Source organism: Lathyrus oleraceus, chromosome 7, assembly GCF_024323335.1.
Source record: "Lathyrus oleraceus cultivar Zhongwan6 chromosome 7, CAAS_Psat_ZW6_1.0, whole genome shotgun sequence".
Classification (NCBI taxonomy): Eukaryota; Viridiplantae; Streptophyta; class Magnoliopsida; order Fabales; family Fabaceae; genus Lathyrus; species Lathyrus oleraceus.
The window spans coordinates 294773792-294783035 of record NC_066585.1 but is presented as its reverse complement, the minus strand read 5'-3'; the positions used below and the strand labels follow the sequence as shown (position 1 = coordinate 294783035).

At 38.7% G+C, this 9244-nt stretch overlaps 1 long non-coding RNA gene across 6 annotated transcripts; it reads right to left on the bottom strand.

Moving 5' to 3' along the window:
• Positions 1–326: 326 nt before the first annotated feature.
• On the bottom strand, positions 327–3295 carry LOC127106234 (uncharacterized). 6 transcript variants are annotated; one of them, XR_007795315.1, is made up of 6 exons: positions 2619–3295; positions 2074–2491; positions 1830–1935; positions 1358–1607; positions 906–1251; positions 327–807 (listed from the first exon to the last, which is right to left on the bottom strand). It is a non-coding gene; the product is annotated as an uncharacterized LOC127106234 (long non-coding RNA). The 6 variants fall into 6 exon arrangements; XR_007795316.1 differs by having other exon boundaries at positions 906–1220; XR_007795318.1 differs by having other exon boundaries at positions 906–1322; positions 1457–1607.
• Positions 3296–9244: the final 5949 nt, after the last annotated feature.

Genomic DNA, 9244 nt, shown 5'->3' with positions numbered 1-9244 from the left:
GTTACAACTCAAGAACCATAATTCCTCTTCTCACCCCTTCATAATCCGTCCTTGGTCCACTAGTATTTCACATTGGAACTAAATGTTGGGGATTTCAAAATAAACATGGGTCATTTACCAAATCATCCTTTCATTTACAAATACAACATACATAAACACCTGCTTCAATTACAATCGATACATTTCAAACCATTACAAAATGTGGTCACTTTTGTCTATTTCCATGAGTACATAATCTACAAGAAAGTTGCCAAAGCACGGGCAGAGTGAACAAACAAGGAGCAAGCCGCTCTTTCCATGGATTTAAGAATACAACATTGTATGGGTTAAGAGTATCGGTTTGGAATCACATTATCTGAACAAAATTCTGGGTGTAACATACATACTTGTTTTAAGTGTCATTATTGGAAACACATCATACAGACGATCATAAGCAGTCCTAGTTTCTAAATTACATTACAGTCAAGCCAAGTGAAAGAATTAAACTTCTAAACTAAAGGGGCAGCCGCGAATAACCGACCACATTACATTCAGTGGCTTGCAACACCAGCTGCTGGACCTGTTTTAACGACTTTCGGTGACATTATCTATGAACGAGTCAAAGTTTGGAAAGAATATATTTGGTTTTAAATTTGCAGCCATGGATCATATCCAGAAATTGTTGGCTTCAAGATCAGATACTCTCGTCCAAGATAGCAGAAAGCAGCCAAGCTTTATTTACAACAAGGTAATTCAACAAACAGTTCATGACGTCCAAAAACCAAACTTCAAGCTGCTTCATATCAGCAAGACGACCAAAAGTGCAACCTGCAAAAGCAACATGTGCACATGATTAAAAATCAACGATACGTATTAGCGATGTCAATATTGCATTGGAGCCATTTCCAAGTATGCAAGTCACTTACCAATTATCTCCTCGTTTGTGTCGAACCAACGTGCATATAACCTGCAAAGAAAACCAAGTCTTTGGCATTACAAGGTGACTGGAACCAATCGCACATTTTCAAACAGTACTGTTATATACCATAACATGAATGGAGAGTATGAAAGGGAGTTTCAAACTGGACTCTAACCAAAGAAGGTGCAAATATAATTTGAATTGTTTATAGCAAACCAAAAAGCATAGTTGGTATTGGATCAATCGCGTATTGACTTGCCGAGCCACGAAGGTCACACTGCCACGCCTCAGATATGTAGAATATCAAGCGATTCACGCAGACCTGCAGGAATCAACCAACCCCCATCAATGCCCTGCGGTAATGACAAGGTCAACATCTGCGTATCAACTCAAAAGCAAGTGTATCATTTTTGAAACAACAACCCTGCTACCAAAGACAACCAAGTGTTAAATACATACTCAATGGTGGTCTGCGGCTCACAGTAGTCAGTTGTGGATATTGTGTTTGACAGGGTCTCATACTCGTAATGGAAAATATTTAGAAGTCAAAACCTGCACCTGATGAAACACTTGTGGATGTTTATTGCTACAGAATTTCGTGCTTCCCGAGTAATGAACCGCATTATGGTCGGCTATACTCCAAAGTACACGAGGCACAGTTCATCTCTCTAAGTCAGCTTCACTGATTTCTGATAAGCCGAAAGAAGGACTGCATCATGCGGATGATCGTGTTAATCAGAATAAATGCGAGTATCACAAGCTGCTCCAATCAAGGCATTGCATAAGGACCTTTTGCATATCAGATTTAGGGTATGCCATCAAAAAGATCAACAAAACAATTCCGACCATTTCCTAGGAATTCTAAAGCCCAATTGAACCAATATTCATGAACTATGGAAGGCATACTTACAACAAATTTCCAATTCATTACCTAAACATCCATAGCCAAATACTCAAGGGAAGGCAAGCCGCTAAAATACCAAGATGCCAATGGTAGAGCCCACGCAAGCAAACACACCATACCCTGAGCAAATGAACTGTAAAAAAAACCGTACATGATTAATCCATTCAGTAATACATGATTGGACAAAGAATGTTACATAACAATAAAAAGGGAGAGTTGAATTCACTGCGGTAATAACTTAACAAAAGATTCCATAAGAGGGACCACTTACCTGGAGAGACCTTTTAACCAACAAATTGATATGAGGACCACACAAAATCTGGGGGAGGATTTTATTCTAACGGACTGACGCGTTTCTCTCCTGCCAGCGGATGAATGAGGGACCATTTTATCTCCTCTCTATATAAGAGGCCTTCGATCATTGGAAAAGGGAGAGGAACCCTATTGTTACTCTGCAGAATTTATCCCAGACTTCACTCATAGCTCTATTTTCCAAAGGTTGTTGAGCTTTCACACTGAAGCTCAACTAATCTGAGCTAAGCCTCAAGTCTACAAAATTTGACTCGATTTACAGCCAAGACGTGGCGTAAAAGAGGAGGAATTAAGCGTCGTTACCCTGCTTAAATTAATACCCTCACCATCACCAAAAAGATTTGAGTCAAGTTCTTTTAGAGTCTTGTATTGAAGCTCTGAGGAAAACAAACTTAAAACTCATCAGTAAAAGTGATAATGAAAGACTCGGTTGAACAGAGCATCTTAACGAGGATGGAGTAGACGAAGAAAAGTGAAAAGCCAAACCGTGAAGAGAAGCCATACCTCATTTAGACGATTAGTTGCGGTCAGAATACTCGCCGGAAGAACTTGAGCGACATCGACGGAAGTCGGACGTTCTGATTCGCCGATTTTGTAAATTCTATACCCCTTCCATGATTTTGCTTTTATGTTGAGCATCGTTGGACTATGACCCTTCGGTATATCACTGAGAATTGTTTTCGATTTGGTAGACATAAACAAGTACCATGGCTAGGTTTTTTGATTTGCATTACTGTAATGTTTGTTTGGTCTAAATTGTTGATTTGTTTTGGGTGTGTTCGGATGTAAGGGTTTGTATGTTATCCTTCCTTTCAAAAAAACAGAGTGTTAAAACGGTGGAGAAAAGAGGAAGGGTAAACCAAGAATAAGAACGAACAAAGAGGATAGAGGGGTGGGTGTGCAATCCGGTTGTTTGACTGTTAAAGTGGGATTTTAATTACATTAATTAAAAGTTAATTTGATGACAGCTATCCCTTCATATTCCCAATAACAGCTACACACTTCCCCTGTGAATTTATCAAATTTCTTTTCTTTATGGCCATTGATCCGCGTGCTGCGCATGTCATCATGGGAGAATTCAAGGCCACCTCCTCCCTTCTCTCTCTTACTTATTTTCGGTTAGGGTTTGGGCCTCCGACCAACCCGGATCCATGAAGTTAATATCATGGACCTTTGGGGTTTTCTTATTTGGACTTCACCCTTCATTTCGTTCCTGCACCCCATTTCTTTCAAAAAAAAACTTACTTATTCTTCTATTTTTGTTATTTTATTATTTAACTTAAGTGTGATCATTGTTTTAATTTGCATCTTATATTATTTATTTATTTTTAGAACATTATGATTAAATGAATAGATGATTTACTAAAGTAAATAAGTGCTTAATTCATTATGTATCTTGTCACTAAATTAATTTTGAGCAAATACCAAGTACTTTTATCTAAACTTTATTGGTTTTCTAAAATCGAATTCAAAGTCTTTAATCAATATATTCATCAAAACTTTTAATTCTATTTTTTTTGGATGAAAAGGGGAATAATGAGCATCCTCTTTATTATCTCTCGATTATTTGAATAATTGGCGTACGCCACATTGCTCGAATTTTCGTCATTCAATTTGAAACCTTAAATCGAACAAATTCAAATCACTTTTCAAAATCAAATATAATTTCTAAATTCAAATTATTTTCAAACCATAACATTTCAAATCATTTATTTAATCAACTACAAATTCCAAATTCTTTTAATTATTTCCGATAATTAAGGATAGGAGGCGTTCGCCTCATTATCTTTCGATTATTCGAATAATTGGCGTACGCCACATCGCTCGAATCTTCGTCAAAATTAAAACCATAATTATACTTCCAAACTAATCTAATTCTAAATCTCCAATAGTATAAGGATGGGAGGCGTTTGCCTCACCATCTTTCGATTATTTGAATAATTGGCGTACGCCACATTGCTCGAAACTTCGTCATCAAATTAAAACACAATCGAATAAATTCAAACTATTTTTTCAAATCAAATACAATATCTAAAAACATATATTTCTTAAATTAAACTTCGGATGACAACAGATGGGAGGCGTTCGCCTCACCATCTCTTGATTATTTGAATAATTGGCGCTCGCCATATTGGACGAATCATCGACTTCCGATTAATACATTTTAAATAAACTTGGATAAAGGAATAAGTGGCGTACGCCTCATTATTCTTTGAATAAGCAAGTAGGAGGCATACGCCTCACTACCGTGCATATTCAACATCCACAAACAAACTTTTAAAATAATTCGAACGAAAAAGGAGTAGAAGACGGTCGCCTTGTTATTCCTCGAAAGAATTGGACGATTGGTGTACACCACATTGCTCAATCTTTCGTCGTTCTTCAAAAACATCTCCAACATCAAACCAACTTCTCGCCCCCGAGCGATCGAAACAAACAAAACAAAACATTCGACACATCAATTCAACTTCTCACCCCCGCGTGACCAAAACTCTTTTCAAAAAGAACACTTTTAATCCTTTCTAATACGCACAACAAACCAACGCTTAAGCCTCCACCGAGAGTAGACAAGCCAGCGTTTAGCCTTTAGAACGCGATCTACACAGCCGTTCATTAAAAGACACCAACCAAAAACCATAGTTCCCCGAACTACGAATGCTCTGATTTCCTTATTGCACCATAAGGATACGTAGGCAGGGGATTGTTGTATCTTCGCGAGCACACTAATAAAAAACCTCCCCTTTCCCCTTCTGAGGTCTTCATCCATCTCTATTATTAACTCTAATTACTCGAAGCAAGCAAATAACATTCAACTAATATTCAAATAGCAAATTAGACTAAAAGGTTCCCGTTGAGTACAACGGACGTGAGGGGTGCTAATGCCTTCCCCTTGCGTAATCGACTCCCGAACCCGAATATGGTTGCGACGACCATTATTCCATTTTCTAAAAGGTTTTATCGATATTTTCCTATTCCTTCATTGGGATAAATAAATTTCGGTGGCGACTCTGTTCGAACATAAATATTTCCGCGACCATCGCGAGGAATCCTATTTTTCGAGATGCGACACATGGCAGTTAACCTCTTCTCTTCAATCAAATTTAGTTGGTCATAACGACTCTGAACCCATTCAGCCTTAGTCAACTTGGCTTCCATCAAGACCCTCATCGATGGGATCTCAACCTCCACGGGGAGCACAACTTCCATGCCATATACAAGGGAGAAAAGGGTTGCCCCTGTTGAAGTGAAGACATATGTACGATAACCATGCAAAGCAAATGGTAGCATTTCATGCCAATACTTGTACGTAACAACCATCTTCTAGATAATCTTCTTGATGTTCTTGTTAGCAGCTTCAACAGCCTCATTCATCTTGGGTTTATAGGGAGAAGAATTATGATGCGCATTCTTGAACTCACTACACGACTCTTTTATCATCTTATTGTTCAAGTTAGATTCATTATCAGTAATGATCTTGTCTGGCACACCATATCGGCATATAAGTTGGTTCTTGATAAACTTCACGACCACTTGCCTAGTCACATTTACATACGATGTCGCTTGAACCCACTTGGTGAAGTATTCAATAACTACGAGAATAAAACAGTGACCGTTCGACGCCTTTGGTTCAACCATGCCAATCATGTCAATTCCCCACATGGAGAAAGGCCCTGGTGAGGAAATAACATTTAGAAGTGTCAGGGGAATATGAATCTTGTCCGTATAAATCTGACACTTGTGGCATTTCTTCACATATTTGCAGCAGTCAGACTCCATTGTCAGCCAATAGTAACCTGCTCTCAACATCTTCTTTGCCATGGCATGTCCATTGGAATAAGTACCAAATGAACCCTCATGGACTTCGGTCATCAACAGGTCTGCTTCGTGACTATCCACGCATCTGAGCAGAACCATGTCGAAATTCCTCTTGTAAAGCACATCACCTTTGAGGTAGAAACTGCCAGATAATCTTCTCAAAGTCTTCTTATCTTTAACAGATGCCCCAGGCGGGTAACTCTGACTTTGGAGAAAACACTTGATATCATAATACCAAGGCTTATCATCTTTCACCTCCTCAACTACAAACACATGAGCTGGTCTATCCAAGCGCATCACAGTAATATTAGGGACTTCATTCCAATACTTCACTACAATTATTGAAGCAAGCGTAGCAAGAGCATCCGCCATCTGATTCTCATCTCGAGGAATATGATGGAAGTCAACCTTAGTAAAGAAAGTTGAAATCTTCCTTGCATAATCTCTGTATGGGATGAGGCCAGGCTAATTTGTCTCCCATTCACCCTTAATCTGATTAACAACAAGGGCCGAATCACCATAAACATCAAGATATTTGATCCTAAGATCAATACATTCTTCCAAACCCATAATACAGGCCTCATATTCCGCCATATTATTCGTGCATTTGAAAGTTAGCCTTGCTGTAAAAGGAAAATATGTGCCTTGAGGAGTAATAATTACTGCCCCAATACCATTTTCGTACTGATTAATAACACCATCAAACACCATACCCCAACGGGAACCAGGCTCTGGTCCTTCATCGAGTGTAGGTTCGTCACAATCTTTCATCTTTAAATATAGAATCTCCTCATCAGGGAAGTCATACTGAACAGACTGATAATCCTCAATTGGTTGATGCGCCAAATGATCAGCCAGGATACTACCTTTAATAGCTTTCTGAGCTTGATACTCAATATCATACTCAGATAACAACATCTGCCTACGGAAAATCCTCCCAGTTAAAGCAGGCTTCTCAAAGATATACTTGATTGGATCCATTTTGGATATCAACCAAGTTGTATGATTCAACATATACTGGCGTAAAGGCTTAGCAACCCAAGCCAAAGCACATCATGTCTTTTCAAGCATTGAGTACCGAGACTCACAGTCAGTAAACTTTTTACTCAAGTAGTATATCGCAAACTCTTTCTTTCCTGATTCATCTTGCTGACCAAGGACACAACCCATGGAATCATCAAGCACAGTGAAGTACATAATCAACGGTCTCCCTTCAACAGGCGGAGACAAAATCGGAGGCTCAGACAAATACTCTTTGATACTGTCAAAGGCTTCTTGGCAATCCTCGGTCCAATCATGATGCTGATCTTACTGGAGGAGCTTAAATATAGGCGCACATGTGGCAGTCATGTGGGATATAAATCTCAAAATATAATTCAAGCGGCCAAGAAAACCTCGGACTTGCTTCTCAGTTTTGGGCGCAGGCATCTCTTGTATTGCTTTGACCTTGGCAGGATCAACTTCAATACCTCTTTCGCTGACAATAAAGCCCAATAACTTGCCGAAACGGACTCCAAATGTACACTTGTTCGAATTCAAGCGGAGTTTGTACTCCCTCAAACGCTGGAAAAGCTTCAACAAGTGTTTTACATGTTCAACTTTCGTTTTCGACTTTGCAATCATATCATCAACATACACCTCAATCTCCTTGTGCATCATATCATGAAACAGGGTAGTCATAGCTCTTTGATACGTGGCTCCGGCGTTCTTCAAACCGAAGGGCATCACTCGATAACAGAATGTTCCCCAAGGTGTGATGAATGTTGTCTTCTCCATATCCTCGGGTGCCATTTTAATCTGATTATAACCGGAAAATCCGTCCATAAATGAAAAGACATTGAATTTAGCCGTATTGTCTACCAACATATTAATGTGTGGTAGAGGAAAATCATCTTTTGGACTAGCTTTATTCAAGTCACGGTAATCTACACACATTCGTACTTTTCCATCTTTCTTAGGCACAAACACAATATTGGCCACCCATTGAGGATATGTAGAAGTCACTAGAAACCCCGCATCAATTTGCTTATGAACTTCTTCTTTAATTTTCACTACCATATCAGGATGAGTTCTCCTGAGCTTTTGTTTCACAGGCACACACTCAGGCTTCAATGGCAAGAAATATTGCACGATATCAGTATCTAGACCAGGCATGTCTTTATATGACCAGGCAAAGACGTCGACATATTCTCGTAGCAACTCAATCAACCCCTTCTTAACAGACTATTCAAGAAGTGCCCCAATCTTCACTTCACGAATGCAGTCTTCAGACCCCAAGTTAACTGTTTCCAGATTCTCAAGATGTGGCCGAATGATCTTCTCCTCGTGCTCAAGCAGACGGGTAATCTCATCAGGAATTTCTTCAACATCATCTTCTTCTGCCCCAAATACAGGGAACTCAAAGTTGGGAGATGGTGTTAGATCATTATGTTCAATGGTTTTGATTAACCTGCATAATGATTTGGATTATAAAAGAGATTTCAGAATTCACTATGCCAAATAAGGGAAAAGAGGGCGCTTATTTTGGCCTATAACAGCGTTTTTAAGCGCCCTCTAAAGTGGCGCTGGCATAGGTAAAGACATCACTTTGTTTTTCTGGAGAAAGCGCTGTCTAAAGTGGCCCTTTAAGGGCCACATTATAGTGCGCTTTCAGAAAAAAGCGCCCTCTGGAGTGGTCCATAAAGGGCCACCTTAGAGGGCGCTTTCTGGACAAAGCGCCCTCTAAAGTTGTCAATGTAAAGTGTTTAGAGGGCGCTTCCTACAGAAAGCGCCCTCTAAAGTGTTAGTTATTTTAAAAAAATTTGTTTGAAAAACAGTGGGTATTTAATTGGGAACCTGTTCGCATGCTGCAAAAGTGTAAAATTCATATTGATTTCATCCTTTAATCCAATGTTATACACCATTAATCCATTGATATATACAACATTAATCCTCCATATATACAACATTAATCCTCCATATATACAACATTAATATATATTCATGCATGTATAACAACATTCCATACATATATGTACAACAATATACAACCTATATGATTCTTTGATCAATAATGAATTGACACAATTCATCCTTCATTTCATCCAAATGAGCTCTTGAGTAAGATTTGTATTCGTCAAAGTACTACAATTAAGAGAATAAAACATATTCATGATTTAGTAACAAATTAGATGAAATATCCGATAATATTAAAATAAACCCTAAGTTATTATTCCATACCATTTTTGGGATGTCTATACGATTCAACGCGATGATATCTCTCATAAATCTCAATACAAAAAATCCGCAATCGACCGAATTGTTTTGCTGAGGAC